We start from the raw sequence: 23,323 nt of genomic DNA, 5'->3' as shown, positions 1-23,323 counted from the left end.
CCTGTCTCCTAGGTTCTGGTGATGGCCGGAAGTCTTTGACATTCCTTGGCTTGCAGATCATCACTCCAATTCTGCCTCGATCTTCATATGACCTTCTCCCCAGTGCCTCTTCTCCTTTTCTGTCTCTTATAAGAATACCAGTCATTGGATTAAGGGTGCACCCTGACCCAGAATGGTCTCATCTTGGGATCTTTACCTTAACTACACATGCAAAAACTCTTATCCCAAATAAAGTCACATTCTGAGGTTCCAAGTGGATATACTGGTTGGAGGCCACTATTCAACCCAACACTGGTTGAAAGTTTACTATGCGCCAGGCACTATTTTAAATAATGTGTATTAGGTAATTTTATCTTCACAATAACTAGAAAAGTTAACCATCCCCCCATTTTACAGATGAGAAAGATAAAGACCTAGACAAGTCTAGCAATTGTCCTAAGAACCCACAGGTGGTAAAAGGTAGAATTATTATTCTAAGTCAGGTAATCTGACTTCTTCACACCAGAGTCAACTGCCTCAAATGCATTTACCAGATTCAGAGTGCCCTAATTAACAGATGGGACCACTTCTACAAAGTTGCATCATTAATATAAGAGCCATACTAAGCAACGTTGGGAAATACATAACGTATTCATTATTGCAGCCTACTTCCAACCATCACATCACTAATGATCACAGAATTCTTTCCTATGGAGCCTGAAGATAGCTTCAAATATTCCAAACATTGCCTGGCTGTCAGTTCAAGGTGGCACGCAAAATGAAACCTCTTTGCCACCTTGGTTCTAGGACCTGTATTTTACAATGAAAAAAGAAAAAAAGGGGCTGAGCAAGATGGCGGAGGAGTAGGAAACCTGGTTTTCGTCTGGTCCCAGGAATTCAGCTGGATAGGGATCAAACCATTATGAACACCTACGAACTCAACAGGCGATCAAAGAAAAGAATAGCAACAACTCTCTGAACAGAAAAGCGACCACGCTCTGGAAGGTAGGACGTGCAGAGAAGTGAATCTGAGGTGATATCCGGGAGGATAGACGGCGGGAGAGGGGGCCTCCGTCGGCCACTTCTGGCAAGTGATAGAGCCCCGGAGCACAAAATCGGAACTTTAGAAGTCAGCTACGCTGAGGGACGTCACTCCAGTGGCTAAGCAGGGGGTAGACCCATTATGGGACAGTGTGGTCTCAGGACCCTCGGGGTCACAGAAAGACCAGGGGTGACTGAGTGAAGCAGAGCTCCCAGGTATTGGAGCGGAGAAGCCGGCTGCAGAGACGGAGCCGAGGAGCAGGCTCTCAGCTCAGGGTTGCCATACACCATGATCTGCGGCACAGTGGGGCCACTGCTCCTCCAGCAGGGACCCAACAAGTAGCAGATCCAGGGGGACTCCCCTTCCTCCCCTGGGAGGAGCGGCGCGGGAGCGCACCGCAGGGATCCGCTGGGTTTGGAGACTCAAATGGGATCGTATGCCAGAGATAGAAACGCTCGGTCTCAGGCCAGGTGAGCACACAGTGTGGCCGGAGACCGGGGAGACGGGAGTGACTGCTTTTCTCTGGGGGCGCACTGAGGAGTGGGGCCCCAAGTACTCGGCACCTCTGGGAGAGTGATTGGGAGGCCGCCATTTCCACTCTTGGCCTCCAAAGCTGTATGGAAAGCTTGCAGGGAACAAAAGCTCCTGAGACCATAGCCCAGCAGATGACTTAGCCCAGACCGGCAAGGGCGGGGCAATTCCACCTTTGGCAAAGACATTTGGGAACCATGGCAACAGGCCCCGGCCCCAGAAGATCAGCGAGAACAGCCAGCCAAGACCAAGTTTACTGATCAATGAAAACGGCAGAACTCCAGCGCTAGGGGAATACCTCACATAGAATTCATGGCTTTTTTACCATGATTCTTTAGTCTTTCAAAGTTAATTTTTTTTTCGTTAACTTTTTTTTTTTGAATTTTTCTTTTTCCCTTTTTCAACCACCATCCTATCAATCCCTTTTTTAAAAAACATTTTTATTTCTCATTTTTAAAGTCATATTATATCCTTTCATAGTAGTTACCCTTATTTTTGGTATATCTATATAAGTTGTTCTCTCTTTAAAATTTTGAGATACACTGTCTAACAGATCAAATATACCATAAATCTCTAGTGTATGGCTTTATTCTAGTCTCCAGCCTCTTCACATTCTCTCCTTTTTTTTTTAAACCTCTTCTTTCTTTTTTCAAACAACTTCTGATCTTATCAATTCCTTTTATAAAATTTTTTATAATTTTCATCTTTACAGTCATATTCCATCCCTTCATCGTATCAACCCTTATTTTTGTACATATATAAGTTTTTCTTTCTTTAAAATTTTGGGAGGCACTTACTTCTAACAGACCAAAATACACCCAAAATCTAGTGTGTGGCACTGATCTATGCACCAGCCTGATCATATTTGATCATATTCTGGGTTTTTTTTTTGTTTTGTTCTGTTTTTGTTTGTTTTTATCTTTTTCTTTTTCTTTTTTTTTCTTTTTCTCTTTTCTTTCTTTCCCTTTCTTTTCCCCTGGTTTCAGGTATTTTCTGATTTGTTTAGAGTATATTTTCTGGGGATATTGTTACCCTGTTAGCATTTTGTTATCTCATTCATCTGTTCTCCTCTGGACAAAATGACAAGACAGAATAAATCACCTCAACAAAAAGAACAAGAGGTAGTACTGACTGCCACGGACCTACTCAATACGGACATTAGTACATTGTTAGATATAGAGCTCAGAATCATCACTTTAAAAATACTAGCTGAGCTTGCAAAAAGCATGGAAGTTATTAGAGAAACCCTTTCTGGAGAAATAAAAGAACTAAAATCTAACCAAGTCGAAATCAAAAAGGCTATTAATGAGGTGCAATAAAAAATGGAGGCTCTAGCTGCTAGGATAAATGAGGCACAAGAGAGAATCAGTGATATAGAAGACCAAATGATGGAAAATAAAGAAGCTGAGAAAAAGGGAGATAAACAACTACTGGATCACGAGGGCATAATTCGAGAGATAAGCAATACCATAAGATGAAACAACATTAGAATAATTGGGATCCCAGAAGAAGAAGAAAGAGAGAGAGGGGCAGAAGGTATATTGGAGCAAATTATAGCAGAGAACTTCCCTAATTTTCGGAAGGAAACAGGCATCAAAATACACGAGGCACAGAGAACCCCTCTCAAAATCAATAAAAATAGGTCAACACCCCGACATCTAAGTGTAAAACTTACGAGTCTCAGAGACAAAGAGAAAATCCTAAAAGCAGCTCAGAAGAAGAGATCTGTAACCTACAATGGTAGAAACATTAGATTGGCAAAGACCTATCCACAGAGACCTGGCAGGCCAGAAAGGACTGGCAGGATATATTCAGAGAACTACACGAGAAAAATATGCAGCCAAGAATACTATATCCACCTAGGCTGTCATTGAAAATAGAAGGAGAGATAAAAAGCTTCCAGGACAAACAAAAACTAAAGGAATTTGAAAACACAAAACCAGCCCTACAAAAATCTTGAAAGGGGTCCTCTAAGCAAAGAGAGAGCCTAAAACCAACATAGACCAGAAAGGAACACAGACAATATACAGGAACAGTCACCTTACAGGCAATACAATGGCACTAAATTCATGTCTTTCAATAGTTACCCTGAATGTAAATGGGCTCAATGCCCCAATCAAAAGACACAGGCTATCAGATTGGATTAAAAAACAAGACTCATCAATACGCTATCTGCAAGAGACTCATTTTAGATGCAAAGACACCCCCAGATTGAAAGTGAGGGGGTGGAAAACCATTTACCATGCTAATAGACACCAAAGAAACCACCCCACCAAGAAATCTGGGGTGGCAATCCTTGTATCAGACAAATTAGATTTTAAAACAAAGACTGTAATAAGAGATGAGGAAGAACACTATATCCTACTTAAAGGGTCTATCCAACAAGAAGATCTAACAATTGTAAATATCTATGCCCCTAACATGGGAGCAGCCAATTATATAAGGCAATTAATAACAAAAGCAAAGAAACACATTGACAACAATACAATAATAGTAGGGGACTTTAACACCCACCTCACTGAAATGGACAGATCATCTAAGCAAATGATCAACAAGGAAATAAAGACTTTAAATGAGACACAGGACCAAATGGACTTCACAGACATATTCAGAACATTCCATCCAAAAGCAACGGAATACACATTCTTCTCTAGTGCCCATGGAACATTCTCTAGAATAGATCACATCCTAGGTCACAAATCGGGTCTCAACTGGTATGAAAAGATTGGGATCATTCCCTGCCTATTTTCAGACCACAAGGTTTTGAAACTAGAACTCAATCACAAGAGGAAAATCGGAAAGAACTCAAATACATGGAGGCTAAAGAGCATCCTGCTAAAGAATGAATGGGTCAACCAGGAAATTAAAGAAGAATTTTAAAAATTCTTGGAAACAAATGAAAATGAAAACACAACTGTTCAAAATCTTTGGGATGCAGCAAAGGCAGTCCTAAGAGGAAAGTATAGAGCAATACAAGCCTATCTCAAGAAACAAAAAAGGTCTCAAATACACAACCTAATGCTACACCTAAAGGAGCTGGAAAAAGAATAGAAAATAAAGCCTAAACCCAGAAGGAGAAGAGAAATCATAAAAATCAGAGGAGAAATCAATGAAATAGAAACCCAAAGAACAGTAGAACAGATCAACGAAACTAGGAGCTGGTTCTTCGAAAGAATTAACAAGATTGATAAAACCTTGGCCAGACTTACCAAAAAGAAAAGAGAAATGACCTAAATCAACAAAATCATGACTGAAAGAGGAGAGATCACAACCAACACCAAAAAAATACAAACAATTATAAGAACATATTATGAGCAACTCTATGCCAGCAAATTAGATAACCTGGAAGAAATGGATGCATTCCTAGAGATGTATCAACTACCAAAACTGAACCAGGAAGAAATAGAAAACCTGAACAGACCTATAACCACTAAGGAAATGGAAGCAGTCATCAAAAATCTCCCAACAAACAAAAGCCCAGGGCCAGATGGCTTCCCAGGGGAATTCTACCAAACATTTCAAGAAGAATTAACACCTATTCTTCTGAAACTGTTCCAAAAAATAGAAATGGAGGGAAAACTTCCATACTTGTTTTATGAGGCCACCATTACCTTGATGCCCAAACCAGACAAAGACCCCATCAAAAAGGAGAATTATAGACCAATATCCTTGATGAACATGGATGCAAAAATTCTCACCAAAATACTAGCCAATAGGATCCAACAGTACATTAAAAGGATTATTCACCACGACCAAGTGGGATTTATCCCTGGGCTGCAAGGTTTGGTTCAACATCCGCAAATCAATCAATGTGATGCAATACATTAACAAAAGAAAGAACAAGAATCATATGATCCTCTCAACAGATGCAGAAAAAGCATCTGACAAAGTACATCATCCTTTATTGATCAAAACTCCTCAGAGTATAGGGATAGAGGGTAGATACCAAAATATCATAAAAGCCATCTATGAAAACCCCACAGCGAATATGATTCTGAATGGGGAAAAACTGAGAGCTTTCCACCTAAGGTCAGGAACGTGGCAGGGATGTCCACTATCACGACTGCTATTCAACATACTATTTGAAGTCCTAGCCACAGCAATCAGACAACAAAAAGAAATCAAAGGCATTCGAATCGGCAAAGAAGTCAAACTCTCACTCTTTGCAGATGATAGGATACTTTATGTGGAAAACCCCAAAGACTCCACCCCAAAACTGCTAGAACTCATACAGGAATTCAGTAAAGTGGCAGGATGTAAAATCAATGCACAGAAGTCAGTGGCATTCCTATACACCAACAACAAGACAGAAGAAAGAAATTAAGGAGTCGATCCCATTTACAATTGCACCCAAAACCATAAGATACCTAGGCATAAATCTAACCAAAGAGACAAAGGATCTGTACTCACAAAACTATAAAATACTCATGAAAGAAATTGAGGAAGACACAAAGAAATGGAAAAACGTTCCATGCTCATGGATTGGAAGAACAAATATTGTGAAGATGTCAATGCCACCTAGAGCAATCTACACATTCAATGCAATCCCCATCAAAATACCATCCACTTTTTTCAAAGAAATGGAACAAATAATCCTAAAATTTGTATGGAACCAGAAAAGACCCCGCATAGCCAGAGGAATCTTGAAAAAGAAAAGCAAAGCTGGTGGCACCACAATTCTGGATTTCCAGCTCTATTACAAAGCTGTCATCATCAAGACAGTATGGTACTGGCACAAAAACAGACACATAGATCAATGGAACAGAATAGAGAGCCCAGAAATGGACCCTCAACTCTATGGTCAACTCATCTTCCACAAAGCAGGAAAGAATGTCCAATGGAAAAAAGACAGTCTCTTCAACAAATGCTGTTGGGAAATTTGGACAGCCACATACAGAAGAATGAAACTGGACCATTTCCTTACACCACACACAAAAATAGACTCCAAATGGTTGAAAGACCTCAATGTGAGACAGGAGTCCATCAAAATCCTAAAGGAGAACACAGGCAGCAACCTCTTCGACCTCAGCCGCAGCAACTTCTTCCTAGAAACATCGCCAAAGGCAAGGGAAGCAAGGGCAAAAATGAACTATTGGGACTTCATCAAGATAAAGAGCTTTTGCAAAGCAAAGGAAACAGTCAACAAAACCAAAAGACAACTGACAGAATGGGAGAAGATATTTGCAAATGACATATCAGATAAAGGGCTAGTATCCAAAATCTATGAAGAACTCATCAAATTCAACACCCAAGGAACAAATGATCCTATCAAGAAATGGGCAGAAGACATGAACATTTTTCCAAAGAAGACATCCAAATGGCCAACAGACACATGAAAAAGTGCTCGACATCGCTCGGCATCAGGGAAATACAAATCGAAACCTCAATGAGATAGCACCTTACACCAGTCAGAATGGCTAAAATTAACAAGTCAGGAAACGAAAGATGTTGGCGGGGATGCGGAGAAAGGGGAACCCTCCTACACTGTTGGTGGGAATGCAAGCTGGTGCAACCACTCTGTTCCTCAAAAAGTTGAAAATAGAGCTACCGTAATGACCCAGCAATTACACTAATGGGTATTTACCCCAAAGATACAAATGTAGGGATTCGAAGGGGTACGTGCACCCCGATGTTTATAGAAGCAATGTCCACAATATCCAAACTGTGGAAAGAGCCAAGATGCCCATCGACAGATGAATGGATAAAGAAGATGTGGTAGATATATACAATGGAATATTGCGCAGCCATCAAAAGGAATGAGATCTTGCCATTTGCAACGACGTGGATGGAACTGGAGGGTGTTATGCGGATTGAAATAAGTCAATCACAGAAAGACATGTATCATATGACCTCACTGATATGAGGAATTCTTAATCTCAGGAAACAAAATGAGGGTTGCTGCAGTGGTAGGCGGTGGGTGGGATGGCGTGGCTGGGTGATAGACATTGTGGAGGGTATGTGCTATGGGGAGCACTGAATTGTGCAAGACTTGAATCGCATATCTGTGCCTCTGAAACAATGCAATATATGTTAAGAAAAAAAAAAAAGAAGAAGATAGCAGGAGGGGAAGAATGAAGGGGGGAAAATCCGAGGGGGAGACGAACCATGAGAGAGGATGGACTCTGAAAAACAAACTGAGGGTTCTAGAGGGGAGGGGTGTGGGAGGATGGGTTAGCCTGGTGATGGGTATTAAAGAGGGCACGTTCTGCATGGAGCACTGGGTGTTATGCACAAACAATGAATCATGGAACACTACATCAAAAACTAATGATGTAATGTATGGTGATTAACGTAACAATAAAAAATTTTTTAAAAATGGAGAGAATGGAGGGGTGAGGGGCTTGGTCTCCTTTATCTCCTGCTGGAAGGCAAGCCCCTGTCCTGTCTTCTAACCTGCCTTCCCTTAGGACTTGTATCTGCCTTCCAATTCTGACAGTGCAAAACTGGATCAGATCAAACAGCATGGAGAGCCAGACAGAAGCCCAGGCTCAAAATCCAGATCCCACCAGACTTTGTTTGAAATTCAAAGACTGCAGGGGCTGCCAGCAAATTCTTGGAAAAGCTCTGGCCTTACGAAGAAACCTTGCTTCAATTTCTAAGAAAAAAATACTAGATAATGATTTTTTTAAGCCAACAATGGGGGCTGGTGTTGGGATGAAAATGCATGTGGAAAGACAGCAGGTGTACCAGACTGGAAGAGCCTCTGTGTGGCTTCCCCAGAGCCCAGGCTTCATTCTCAGCATTCCCTATGATCGAGCTGCTCTTTACATAAACTTTGCTGCAGATAATGGCATTTGCTACAGCTCTTTACAATCAATTCTTTTTCAGTTTGTCTTTATTTAATACACACACACACACACACACACACACACTCTAGAGGGATTGCCCTGGGAAAAGACATAACATGTTCCAAGGAAACAAAATTTTCCTAGGTTCTGTGCACAACTAATAAACTTGAGGATCACCAGAGTTCTATACTTCGCTTCACTCCATCATTATGCAAAGCATACTAATAATTGGACTCTAGAGATTTGGTTTTAGATACTTGTTCCTCACTTTTATTGTCTAGAAATTTAAAAATAGCTTTTATTATATTCTTTTTTTCTTTTCTTGCCCATTTAACATTAAAAAATTCTAGATAAACCATCTGCTCTCATTGAAGTGGACCACAACAAAACTGCATTAAAAAATTAATCCATTGGAGGGGGCAGAGCAACATGGCAGAGGAGTAGGAGACCTGGATTTCATCTCCTCTCAGGAATTCAGCTGGATAGGGATCAAACCATTCTGAACACCTACAGACTCAACAGGAGATCAAAGAAAAGAAGAGCAACAACTCTCTCATCAGAAAAGCGACCACTTTCTGGAAGGTAGGACGTGCGGAGAAGTGAATCCGAGGCGATATTCGGGAGGATAGATGGCGGGGGAGGGGCCTCCGTCGGCCGCTTCTGGCAAGTCATAGAGCCGCGGAGCACAAAATCGGAACTTTTAAAAGTCTGCCCCGTTGAGGGACGTCACTCTGGTGGCTAAAGGGGGCTGGAACCCTCTGGGACAGTGTGGTCTCAGGACCCTCGGGGTCACAGAAAGACCGGGGGTGCCTGAGTGTGGCAGAGCTCCCAGGTAACGGAGCAGGGAAGCCGGCTGCAGAGGCGGAGCCCAGGCGCGGGCTCTCAGCTCGGGGTTGCCATAAACCGCGATCGGAGGCACAATTGGGCCACTGCTCCTCGAGCAGGAACCCAACAAGCGGCAGATCCGGGGAGACTCACTTTCTTCCCCTGGGAGGAGCGGCGGGGGAGTGCACCGCAGGGATCTGCTGGGTTTGGAGACTCCACCCAGGATGGGGTGCCAGAGATAGAAACACGCGGTCACAGGCCGGGTGAGCACGGAGTGCGGCTGGAGACCGGGGAGACGGGAGTGACTGACGGCTTTTCTCTGGGGGCTCACTGAGGAGCGGGGCCCGGGTTCTCGGCTCCTCTGGGCTGGAGATTGGGAGGCTGCCATTTTCACTCTCCGCCTCCAAAGCTGTACGGAAAGCTTGCAGGGAACAAAAGCCCCGGAGCGCAAACCCGAGCAGATTACTTAGCCAGGAGGGGGCAAGGGCGGGGCAATTCCGCCTCCGGCAGAGACATTTGGAAACCACGGCAACAGGCCCCTCCCCAGAAGATCAGTGAGAACAGCCAGCCAAGACCAAGTTTACCGATCAATGAGAATGGCAAAACTCCAGCGCTAGGGGAATACTGCACATAGAATTCATGGCTTTTTTACCATGATTCTTTAGTCTTTCAAAGTTAATTTTTTTTTAACTGTCGTTTTTTCTTTTTTTTTTGAAATTTTTTTTCCCTTTTTCAACCAACATCTTATCAATCCCTTTTTTAAAAAAAACATTTTTATTTTTCATTTTTAGAGTCATATTCTATCCCTTCATAGTAGTTACCCGTATTTTTGGCATATATATATAAGTTGTTCTCTCTTTAAAATTTTGAGATAGTTTCTTCTAACAGATTAAAATATACCCTAAATCTCTAGTATATGGTGTTTTCTATTCCCCTGCCTGATCACATTCTCTCCCTTTTTTTTTTCTTTTTATTTTTTTAAATCCTCTTCTTTCTTTTTTCAAACAACTTCTTATCAATTCCTTTTATAAAATTTTTTATAATTTCCATCTTTACAGTCATATTCCACCCCTTCATCATATCAACCCTTATTTTTGTACATATATAAGTTTCTCTTTCTTTAAAATTTTGGGAGGCACTTACTTCTAACAGACCAAAATACACCCCAAATCTAGTGTGTGGCACTGATCTATATACTAGCCTGATCATATTTGATCACATTCTGGGTTTGTTGTTGTTGTTGTTTTGTTTTGTTTGTTTTTGTTTGTTTTTATCTTTATCTTTCTTTTTCTTTTTCTTTTTTTTCTTTTTCTTTTCTCTCTTTCCATTTCTTTTTCCACGGCTTCAGGTCTTTTCTGATTTCTTTAGAGTATATTTTCTGGGGACATTGTTACTCTGCTAGCATTTTGTTCTCTCATTAATCTATCCTCCTCTGCACAAAATGACAAGACGGAAAAAATCACCTCACAAAAAGAACAAGAGGTAGTACCGACTGCCACGGACCTACTCAATACGGACATTAGTACGATGTCAGATCTAGAGTTCAGAATCATCACTTTAAAGATACTAGCTGGGCTTGAAAAAAATATGGAAGTTATTAGAGAAACCCTTTCTGGAGAAGTAAAAGAACTAAAATCCAACCAAGTAGAAATCAAAAAGGCTATTAATGAGGTGCAATCAAAAATGGGGGCGCTAGCTGCTAGAATACATGAGGCAGAAGAGAGAATCAGTGATATAGAAGACCAAATGATGGAAAATAAAGAAGCTGAGAAAAAGAGAGATAAACAACTACTGGATCACGAGGGCAGAATTCGAGAGATAAGAGATACCACAAGACGAAACAACATTAGAATAATTGGGATCGCAGAAGAAGAAGAAAGAGAGAGAGGGGCAGAAGGTATAATGGAGCAAATTATAGCAGAGAACTTCCCTAATTTGGGGAAGGAAACAGGCATCAAAATCCAGGAAGCACAGAGAACCCCTCTCAAAATCAATAAAAATAGGTCAACACCCCGACATCTAATAGTAAAACTTACGAGTCTCATAGACAAAGAGAAAATACTGAAAGCAGCTCCGGAGAAGAGATATGTAACCTACAAGGGTAGAAACATTAGATTGGCAACAGACTTATCCACAGAGACCTGGCAGGCCAGAAAGGACTGGCAGGATATATTCGGAGCACTAAATGAGAAAAATATGCAGCCAAGAATACTATATCCAGCTAGGCTGTCATTGAAATTTGAAGGAGAGATAAAAAGCTTCCAGGACAAACAAAAACTAAAGGAATTTGCAAACACAAAACCAGCCCTACAGGAAATCTTGAAAGGGGTCCTCTAAGCAAAGAGAGAGCCTAAAACCAACATAGACCAGAAAGGAACACAGACAATATACGGTAACAGTCACCTTACAGGCAATACAATGGCACTAAATTCATATCTTTCAATAGTTACCCTGAATGTAAATGGGCTCAATGCCCCAATCAAAAGACACAGGCTATCAGACTGAATTAAAAAACAAGACCCATCGATATGCTGTCTGCAAGAGACTCATTTTAGAACCAAAGACACCCCCAGATTGAAAGTGAGGGGGTGGAAAACCATTTACCATGCTAATGGACACCAAAAGAAAGCTGGGGTAGCAATCCTTATATCAGACAAATTAGATTTTAAACCAAAGACTGTAATAAGAGATGAGGAAGGACACTATATCTTACTTAAAGGATCTATCCAACAAGAAGATCTAACAATTGTAAATATCTATGCCCCTAACATGGGAGCAGCCAATTATATAAGGCACTTAATAACAAAAGCAAAGAAACACATCGACAACAATACAATAATAGTGGGGGACTTTAACACCCCCCTCACTGAAATGGACAGATCGTCTAAGCAAAAGATCAACAAGGAAATAAAGACTTTAAATGACACACTGGACCAAATGGACTTCACAGACACATTCAGAACATTCCATCCAAAAGCAACGGAATACACATTCTTCTCTAGTGCCCATGACACATTCTCCAGAATAGATCACATCCTAGGTCATAAATCAGGTCTCAAATGGTACCAAAAGATTGGGATCATTCCCTGCCTACTTTCAGACCACAAGGCTTTGAAACTAGAATTCAATCACAAGAGGAAAGTCGGAAAGAACTCAAATACATGGAGGCTAAAGAGCATCCTACTGAAGAATGAATGGGTCAACCAGGAAATTAAAGAAGAATTAAAAAATACATGGAAACCAATGAAAATGAAAACACAACTATTCAAAATCTTTGGGATGCAGCAAAGGCAGTCCTAAGAGGAAAGTATATAGCAATACAAGCCTTTCTCAAGAAACAAGAAAGGTCTCAAGTACACAACCTAACCCTACACCTAAAGGAGCTGGAGAAAGAACAGCAAATAAAGCCTAAACCCAGCAGGAGAAGAGAAATCATAAAGATCAGAGGAGAAATCAATGAAATAGAAACCCAAAGAACAGTAGAACAGATCAACGAAACTAGGAGCTGGTTCTTTGAAAGAATTAACAAGATTGATAAACCCCTGGCCAGACTTACCAAAAAGAAAAGAGAAATGACCCAAAAAACAAAATCATGAATGAAAGAGGAGAAATCACAACCAACACCAAAGAAATACAATTATAAGAACATATTATGAGCAACTCTATGCCAGCAAATTAGATAACCTGGAAGAAATGGAGGCATTCCTAGAGATGTATCAACTACCAAAACTGAACCAGGAAGAAATAGAAAACCTGAACAGACCTATAACCACTAAGGAAATTGAAGCAGTCATCAAAAAACTCCCAACAAACAAAAGCCCAGGGCCCGATGGCTTCCCAGGGGAATTCTACCAAACATTTCAAGAAGAATTAATACCTATTCTTCTGAAACTGTTCCAAAAAATAGAAATGGAAGGAAAACTTCCATACTTGTTTTATAAGGCCACCATTACCTTGATCCCCAAACCAGACAAAGACCCCATCAAAAAGGAGAATTACAGACCAATATCCCTGATGAACATGGATGCAAAAATTCTCACCAAAATACTAGCCAATAGGATCCAACAGTACATTAAAAGGATTATTCACCACGACCAAGTGGGATTTATCCCTGGCTGCAAGGTTGGTTCAACATCTGCAAATCAATCAATGTGATACAATACATTAACAAAAGAAAGAACAAGAATCATATGATCCTCTCAATAGATGCAGAAAAAGCATTTGACAAAGTACAACATCCTTTCTTGATCAAAACTCCTCAGAGTATAGGCATAGAGGGTACATACGTCAATATCATAAAAGCCATCTATGAAAAACCCACAGCGAATATCATTCTCAATGGGGAAAAACTGAGAGCTTTCCACCTAAGGTCAGGAACGCGGCAGGGATGTCCACTATCACCACTGCTATTCAACATAGTATTGGAAGTCCTAGCCACAGCAATCAGACAACAAAAAGAAATCAAAGGCATCCAAATTGGCAAAGAAGAAGTCAAACTCTCACTCTTTGCAGATGATAGGATACTTTATGTGGAAAACCCAAAAGACTCCACCCCAAAACTGCTAGAACTCATACAGGAATTCAGTAAAGTGGCAGGATGTAAAATCAATGCACAGAAGTCAGTGGCATTCCTATACACCAACAACAAGACAGAAGAAAGAGAAATTAAGGAGTCGATCCCATTTACAATTGCACCCAAAACCATAAGATACCTAGGCATAAATCTAACCAAAGAGACAAAGGATCTGTACTCACAAAACTATAAAATATTCATGAAAGAAATTGAGGAAGATACAAAGAAATGGAAAAACGTTCCATGCTCATGGATTGGAAGAACAAATATTGTGAAGATGTCAATGCCACCTAGAGCAATCTACACATTCAATGCAATCCCCATCAAAATACCATCCACTTTTTTCAAAGAAATGGAACAAATAATCCTAAAATTTGTATGGAACCAGAAAAGACCCCGCATAGCCAGAGGAATGTTGAAAAAGAAAAGCAAAGCCGGCGGCATCACAATTCCGGACTTCCAGCTCTATTACAAAGCTGTCATCATCAAGACAGTATGGTACTGGCACAAAAACAGACACATAGATCAATGGAACAGAATAGAGAGCCCAGAAATGGACCCTCAACTCTATGGTCAACTCATCTTTGACAAAGCAGGAAAGAATGTCCAATGGAAAAAAGACAGTCTCTTCAACAAATTGTGTTGGGAAAATTGGATAGCCACATACAGAAGAATGAAACTGGACCATTTCCTTACACCACACACAAAAATAGACTCCAAATGGTTGAAAGACCTAAATCTGAGACAGGAGTCCATCAATATCCTAAAGGAGAACACAGGCAGCAACCTCTTCGACCTCAGCCGCAGCAACTTCTTCCTAGAAACATCGCCAAGGCAAGGGAAGCAAGGGCAAAAATGAACTATTGGGACTTCATCAAGATAAAGAGCTTATGCAAAGCAAAGGAAACAGTCAACAAAACCAAAAGACAACTGACAGAATGGGAGAAGATATTTGCAAATGACATATCAGATAAAGGGCTAGTATCCAAAATCTATAAAGAACTCATCAAATTCAACACCCAAAGAACAAAGAATCCAATCAAGACAGGTGCAGAAGTCATGAACAGACATTTTTCCAAAGAAGACATCCAAATGGCCAACAGACACTTGAAAAAGTGCTCAACATCGCTCAGCATCAGGGAAATCCAAATCAAAACCTCAATGAGATACCACCTCACACCAGTCAGAATGGCTAAAATTAACAAGTCAGGAAACGACAGATGTTGGCAGGGATGCGGAGAAAGGGGAACCCTCCTACACTGTTGGTGGGAATGCAAGCTGGTGCAGCCACTCTGGAAAACAGTATGGAGGTTCCTCAAAAAGTTGAAAATAGAGCTACCATATGATCCAGCAATTGCACTACTGGGTATTTACCCCAAAGATACAAAAGTAGGGATCCGAAAGGGTACGTGCACCCCGATGTTTATCGCCGCAATGTCCACAATAGCCAAACTGTGGAAAGAGCCAAGATGTCCATCGACAGATGAATGGAAAAAGAAGATGTGGTATATATATACGATGGAATATTATGCAGCCATCAAAAGGAATTGGCTCTTGCCATTTGCAACGACGTGGATGGAACTGGAGGGTATTATGTTGAGTGAAATAAGTCAAACAGAGAAAGACATGTATCATATGATCTCACTGATATGAGGAATTCTTAATTGTAGGAAACAAACTGAGGGTTGCTGGAGTGGGGGGTGGGGTGGGAGGGATGGGGTGACTGGGTGATAGACACTGGGGAGGGTATGTGCTCTGGTAAGCACTGAATTGTGCAAGACTGTTGAATCTCAGCTCTGTACCTCTGAAACAAATAATGCAATATATGTGAAGAAAAAAAAAAAGAAGAAGAAGGTAGCGGGAGGGGAAGAATGAAGGGGGGGAAATTGGAGGGGTAGACGAACCATGAGAGACGATGGACTCTGAAAAACAAACTGAGGGTTCTAGAGGGGAGGGGGGCGGGGGGATGGGCTAGCCTGGTGTTGGGTATTGAGGAGGGCACATTCTGCATGGAGCACTGGGTGTTATGCACAAACAATGAATCATGGAACACTTCATGTAAAACTAATGATGTAATGTATGGGGATTAACATAAGAATAAAAAAAAAATTAATCCATTGGATCACACAGGTATCATACTGATACTGGTGGTAGGAGCCTGACCTAATAATAAAAGGATACGACAGCAGCAAGAGTGCAGGGTCTCAGACCCTTTGCAGAGAATGTAGTACCTTCACTGGCAATTAGCTTCAGGTTTAACCTACTCATTTATTATTCATTTATTAAAACCTACTCCTTTATTAAGCATTGTTTAGTCTTCACTTAAAAATAACTGATATAGCAGAATGTACTTTAAAGTAATTACATCATAAGAAAAGTCACTGCTAAAAATTATCCATTTTACTTCATGTCAAAGACATGCATTTTTCATTATAATAGTACTCCCTCGTTTTCCAGGTGAGAAAAATAAGGCCCAAACTGATCACATTGCTTACGGTCACACAGCTACTTAGCCATGGAACAGGGACAAGAACAAGGTCTCCTAGCTCCAGTTCTATGCCTCACTACCTCTGTGTAGCCAGCCAACCTCATTACAAGATAATCTGCACAGAAATGTAAAAATTCCTAAAAGAACACATAGCAGCATTAATGAAGTTACAAGTATACAGATGCTTTTGAATTCTCTACTTTTTATGGCTGTAGTCTCTCCATGAAATCAGAAACTCTGCATTTTTGTTTGTATTGAACCCCCAATATTTAATGTTTTACTGAAGTAGTAATAAACTGATGGCAGCATAGAAATTAATTTCAAAACTACTCAATAAAAGTATGTCCCGCACTTTCCTCCAGACTTTTTTCCCTGTAAATGACCGACAAGTTCATGAACCCTTGACAGGATTTCTCAAACTCAGCACAATCAGCCTTTGGGCCTGGTAATTCTTTGTTGTGGGGGCTTTCCTGGCCATTGCAGGATGTTTATTAGTGCCCTGGCCTCTTCCCTGTAGATGCCAGGACCACGCCCTCCTGTCCCCACCGCTCCTCAGGTGTGACAGCCAAAAATGATGTCCCCAGTTATTGTCAAATGTTCCTGGAGGGCCTAATAGTCATTGGTTGAGAACTACTGACCTTTGGTGACAGCATACCCCCTTGTCATTCCTGAAATACAAAACCTGATGAATCAACCGGAGGCACATTAAAAGATAACATATAGGAAGTTCTCAGAAAATATAAACTGATTTGATATCATCTAATCTGCTTTATATCCAAGATTATTAGCATCGAATACATTATTACTGTGTGAAATAAGCCTGTCACAAAAGGACAAAATACTGCATGATTCTATTCATAGGAGGAACCAAGAGTAGCCAAACTCATAGAGACAGAAAGTAGAATGGTGGTTTCCAGGGACCAGGGGAAAAAGGAAGTGGAAGTTATTATTTAATGGTTACAGAGATTCAGCCTGGAAAGATGAAAGGTTTCTGAAAATGGGTGGTGGTGATGGCTGTACAAAAATGTGACTTAATGTCACTGAACTGTACACTTAAAAATGGTTAAAATGGTAAATTTTATGTTATGTATATTTTACTACAAAATTTACAAAATGGTTAAAATTCTTTATAAAAAGTCATCACAAGGCCTAACTCCACAAAGCAAAAACGCCCAGATATACGTCGAAACTCCCATATAAAAACCCTGTTTGTTTGTCGTTGCTGCTGTTTTGTTTCTTCTTATTTTGGGGGGAGGTGGGTGGGGGTTGTTTTGTTTTTGAAAATACCTAAGGAATCCGGAGACTGAGAAAATCTCCCTCTTGGTTCATGACCCAGCTTTCCCAGCCAGAAGAAACAGCAGCAAGCTGGGCCCTAGTGTCTGCTGCAGAGCAGTGCACATGCATGCACCAGGGCACAGGCCCTCGAGGAGGCCCCCTGATTTAAGAGCCTTCTTTATGTGAAACACAGCAAGTCCAGATCCCCTAAGGACTCAGCCTGTGGGCCAAGTCAGCCCAGAGCCCTTGCAATTGCCAGGATGCTCTTGACAAAAGACGGTCTGGTACCAAGCGGCAAGGCCATTATTTTCATTTAAACCATACATGTCATGTCCTGTTTGTGAGAAACACGTTAAACAACTCAGAAACACATTCACAATGGGCTCCAAAGTGGGATTCACATTCCTATGGGCTGGCGTACTATAAACTGCAGGGGGAGGCTATTGGGGTGGCGGGATGGCTCATCCACCCTTGTTTTAACAGAGGGCCCCTCCCCAAAGCTCAGCTGTCAATGGGGACCTTCTCTTCATTGTTTGATGGGGGTCTTACAGTTTTCTTCAAGTGCCCAAAGCATAAAAGCCAGGTTATCCATGGGAGCCCAGAACCTTGGATTCCTTTAAGATTCTCTCTTACCAATTTTTATTTTCCTTAAGAAAAAAAAAAAAGAAGAAGAAGAATTCAGCCCAAAAAACATCCCAGAGGAAGATGACTGCCCTATTTCCATCCAGATTGTAACAGCAGATGATACCTCTATCATGACTGAAAGACATTTTGGAGATGTAAACCACCCCCAATAAACTCAAAATCTGTTCTCCTGACCCACTCCATCACAAGAGCATCTTGGATGGAAATGCACTCACCTCTAACACATAAGATGATAAATTTCTCATTCACTGATGGAAGGAATAACTAATAAACATGGAGAAGATAATTTAATCAAGTGTAATTTCAACTTATCCTGTTCTCACACAGTCACCAAACATATAGTATTTATATGCAAAACTCCAAGAAAAGTATATTCTAATATATTAAAATTAGTACCCAAATTTAGGCCTTTGGCCAAGTCAAATAATAAACAGTATAATAACTATGTCTGCTTTCATGCCATGACATTTCTTTAGTGGGGAAAGATTTATCATTTAAACTATACATATCACATCCTGTGTAAGTTTTTTAAAAATTGAACTATTTTTTAAATGTTTAAAGGTAGATTAACTATAAAGAAAAACTGAATCAAACATAATCGAAGTCCTGTAGAAGCCATGAAGAGTATTTTGAAAGGAATCATATAGTTAATTAGAACAAAGCTGGAGCTAGCAGAATTCCTAAAAGCCCAAATGCTACCTTCCCAGATTCATCAGAGATGTGAAGGCAAATGCTAGAATGCCTTATTTTGCTTCCTCAAACTAACAGTTTTCTGGTTGAAGTATAGTAAAGTTCTGCAGCAATTTCAATTTTACTCTGGCTTTATGTAAAAAGATGTCCCTGGCCTTTTAAATGCAACTAGTGAATAATAATGTACTTGGCCATCACCCCCAGCAGGCTGCAACATCCTATTCCTATTCTTTCCTCTCTGCTCTGTCAAAGGAGCGATGGACATCACGCCTCTCAGAAAGATGATGATCATGCTCTTCTTGGCACTACTAAAAAAGAACTTTATCTTTGCCTTTATTACAAATGGAAAAGGAGGTCTGTCTTAGGCAGAACTGATTCTCCTGATATCAGTATCAAATCAGCATCAAAACTGAATTTGGGCCTGTGGTTGGTTAAGACATCCTGGTATTTTCGGTGTGTGTGTTTTTGGATGTCAGCCTGAGAGAAGACTTGGTTGAGCCTAACACAGCTGTAATATTCAATGACAGCTCTTTTGTTTGAGTGATCATCCCTGCCATATTCCACCCAAAGAATGGCTTGAAAGAGAGAAAGACTAAAGAACTAACTCTGTGGCTCATTCAATATAGAACGCCATTCATTCTTTATCAGCTAATTCATTTAACCGGCACTGTGCTAAGTGCTGAAGATACAGCAAAAAATAAGAGAAAGTCCAGGTTCTCCCAGAGCTTACATTCTAATATAGGGACATTCCCAAGTTGACAATGAACAAATAAACAAAATACATGTAGACAGATATATATCCATATCTATATCTGTATCTATATCTATCTATCTATATCTGCAGCAATTTCAATTTTACTTTGGCTTTATGTAAAAAGATGTCCCTGGCATATAATATATATATATAAAACACACATAGAGTGGTGGTGAATGTTACAAAGAAAAATACCTATACCCTAGAGAAATGAAAACATGTATCCACATAAAAACTTGTTCACAAATATTCATAGCAGCATTATTCATAACAGCCAAGGGTGGAAACAACCCAAATGTCCATCAACTGATGAATGGATAAACAAAATGTGGTATATTACTCAATAGAATATTATTTGGCAATAAAAAGAAATGAAGTACTGATATATATTACAATATAGATGAACCTTGAAAACACCATGGTACATGAAAGAAGCCCAACACAAAAGGCCACATAGTGTATGATTTCATTTATATGGAATACCCAGAATAGGCAAATCTACAGAGACAGAAAGTAGATTAGTGGTTGCCAGGGGCTGGGGAGAAAGGTAATAGAGAGTGACTGTTTAATGAGCATGGGGTTTTAGGGGTGGTGAAAATGTTCCGGAATTAGACAGTGGTGGTGTTTACATAACACTGCAAATATACAGAAAATCACTGAATTGTACTCTTTACTTGGTTAAAATGCTGAATTTTTTGTTATGTGAATTTTATTTAAAGTTTTAAAATATTTTTAAAAAGTAGGATTAATAGAGCAGGCTAAGAGTACAGATAGTGACAAAAAAAAGTGCTATTTTAGCTAATGTGATCAGATACGTCTTCTCAGTTAAGTTGATACTCAAGCAGAAACTTGAATATAGTGAGGTTACATGCCAAGCAGATATTTGGGGCCCTTGTTCTCTGCTGTTCCTCTTTCTCTTTTTCTCCCTTCTTCTAACACAAAACTTTTCATTTTAACCATTTTTAATTTAATATTATGTAACTGTCACCACCATCTATTTCTAAAACCTTTTCATTGCCTCAAACAGAAAACTGCTATTCTTCTTTTAAGGCTACAGTTAGGTCATTAATACAAAAAACAAAACAAAACAAGAAAGACTGTTTTACAAGAGAAAAGGTGAGCAGGGAGTGTACTCATGTCACTGTTTTGTTTCTCTCCTGTTCAATAAATGATTAATGATGATGATAGCAGTAATTGTGTAATATGGGATACTCAGCTGCTGTGTTGAGAGAAAATGGTGGGGAGGTCAGGGAGAAAGGGGTATCTAGCAAGATCAGCCATTTGGTGGGAAAAGTCCTTCCCTCATCACGCAACATTTGATTTTCAAATATTTAATTGATTCATGGAGACAGTGTGGACTTTCATGTCTGAAATAACCAGGTGCTGCCCCATATCTGTGTGCTTTACAGAATGAATAGCCATCCAACAAAATCCAGGTCTAAAAAATCAACCCCCCCAAAAAAATAATAAAAAGAAATTTAAAAAAATTTAAAACCCCAACTTTTGTTCCCTGAATAGTATATAATTTCAAAAAATATAACAACTATTTTTCCATATCTTGGCATCAAATCACAGTAACTCACAGAAAGAGCAGTGCTTTTTTCACTTAAACTAATTTGTAATATATGCATGTTCACACACATGCATGCACACACACATGCACACACAATAACTAAACCTCTACTTTAAAAAGGAAACTTGTTACTTTAAAAGACAAAGAAATGTAAAGATGGCTAAAATTTTATTAGCTGAACTAGTAAGAGTTGGTTCCTATTAAACATAGCGTTCTCAGCTTTATTTTCTCATAATGTCATTCTTATTCTGGTCTGTAATCCAGTTTATATATTATGTGTCTTTGGTACATGTGAGAAAGAATTTAAATTTACAATGCTGGCAAGAGAAACGGATTTATACACTCTAAAATATAAGCTCTTATTCAACATACTTAAACATACTTAAAATACTACTGATAGTAGGCAAATGTGTGAGCTAAACAACTCTCCGAGCAAAAATACTGAAAGGAGGCTGTAGCGCTTACATGAAAGCACACTGATGCTCACAATGAAACTGAAGATCGGCATCTCAGTCCTGCCGGAAAGCACCCCAGCTCCAACAAATAGGTTGTCCTATTTGAGAATACTCTGATTCACAAAGTGAGAAGTAACTTTTTCATTCAAAACACAAATCTCCACATTGTACAATAAGACAAAAGTACTCTGTGATACAGCTAGGTCGAAAATACCAGAAATAAAATTCCTGGGTGTTCTCCTTTAAACCAGGAATATCATATAGCTGTCAGGACAGGCGGAGTTTAGGCCAGCCTCACTACCAGCCTGTGCTTCAGAGCTTAAGGGCTGGATCCTGATTTTCTGGCAGGCAGGACCTACATTCTCAATCCATCCACTTGCTGAGGTCCAAAACTGCCAGCTTTCTCACCGCCCTTCCATTTCCTCTGCCTAGCCTCAGCTCCCCTCCTGGCTGCAGCACTGCATTTCTGGCTTTGCAAAGAACTAGCTTGCCCCTCTTGTAGCCCCAAGGCACCCTCAGTGCCTTACCATGTTGCACCCAGCAACTCTATTATTTGGGCATGGCCATGCACTTCTTCCAACAAGCCCCCAAGCACTGACCACTCACCAACAGCCTCGGGCTCTCACACACCCTCTCTTCTGATTGTCCCTATTTCAAATGGAGAGACTTGACATTATTTGGGGGTATACTTCCTGGGCTGCTGGAGGGAGGCTGCAGAACTTCTCAGCTGTGTGCTTACTGTGCTTAGCTCCATGGAGTTACTTGACCCACGAAATCATTTCTTTTTATTTTTCTCCCCTCTTCTTCTTTTTCCCTTCCACCCCAACCCCACTCCCACCCTTGGAGTAACTCGAAACTGTTTTAGAACACCTTCATTCCTGCAGAGCTTCAAACAGCGGTACAGCAAGGTCTAGAAGTGTAGGGGCTGCTAAAGCTGTCTTCGCTGCTGTCCATGCCACTGGGGCAGGGGTGTAGAATGACCTTAAGTCTCCAGGCTCCCTACCATGCCAGCCCAGCCAGGCTGCTCCTAATGAATAACAAATGGGCTTTCCCAATGCATTTGCTCAGGACAAGCTGCCATTACAAGCCCTTTTGTTTTTTTAGTGTTGTGGTAATGTATCATCTTGCTTGGCTGGATGTCATCTTTGAGAAGGTCACCACAGGTATGTGCGTCCTTCCCCTGGACTCCCCTCCCACCCACTGGCACCCCCATCACCACCCCTGCTCTAAAGGAAGGTCTGGCAAATGTAGACAATGCACTCAACACCAGAAAATCCAAGACTCCACTCATGGTCCTGCATATCAGCTATAAATGCTCCCCACTTTGTAAGAGAACTTCTGCAAAAGATGGTAGATCTTCAACACGGTCAGATGGCAAGTCACAGGGACTACAGGGGATAGCACTGTGCTTTGGAAACTGACTTGGAAACGGGGCAGGGGGGATGCCCTTTATCATGAAACTGAAAAATCAGATCTCAATTCACAGAGTAGGAAAGGTTCTTTTCCAAGTCTCCTACTATTCATCTTCATTTCACAGATATTTAGAGCATGTATTATGTTGCTATGGACAATTAGCCTTTTATCCAATTTTACTTGAGAGTTTAACTCTCCCACCCGAAGGTTTTAATTATACCCTCAGCCCCATACTTAGGCCTCGGTTCCTGCAGCTGGAAATCTGCCCCAGTGATGTTATAACCTTGTTAAT

The 23,323-nt window shown here is 40.5% G+C and overlaps 1 protein-coding gene across 1 annotated transcript in view; it reads right to left on the bottom strand.

Annotated features, from left to right (window-relative positions):
• Positions 1-23,323, bottom strand: part of ERC2 (ELKS/RAB6-interacting/CAST family member 2) — a 917,787-nt gene that overhangs the window by 163,002 nt on the left and 731,462 nt on the right. The gene's annotated exons all lie outside the window — the stretch shown is intronic.

The sequence above is a fragment of the Neomonachus schauinslandi genome, chromosome 1 (assembly GCF_002201575.2).
Source record: "Neomonachus schauinslandi chromosome 1, ASM220157v2, whole genome shotgun sequence".
NCBI lineage: Eukaryota > Metazoa > Chordata > Mammalia > Carnivora > Phocidae > Neomonachus > Neomonachus schauinslandi.
Note: the sequence above shows the minus strand (reverse complement) of the source record. Positions and strands in the feature narration are given on the sequence as shown.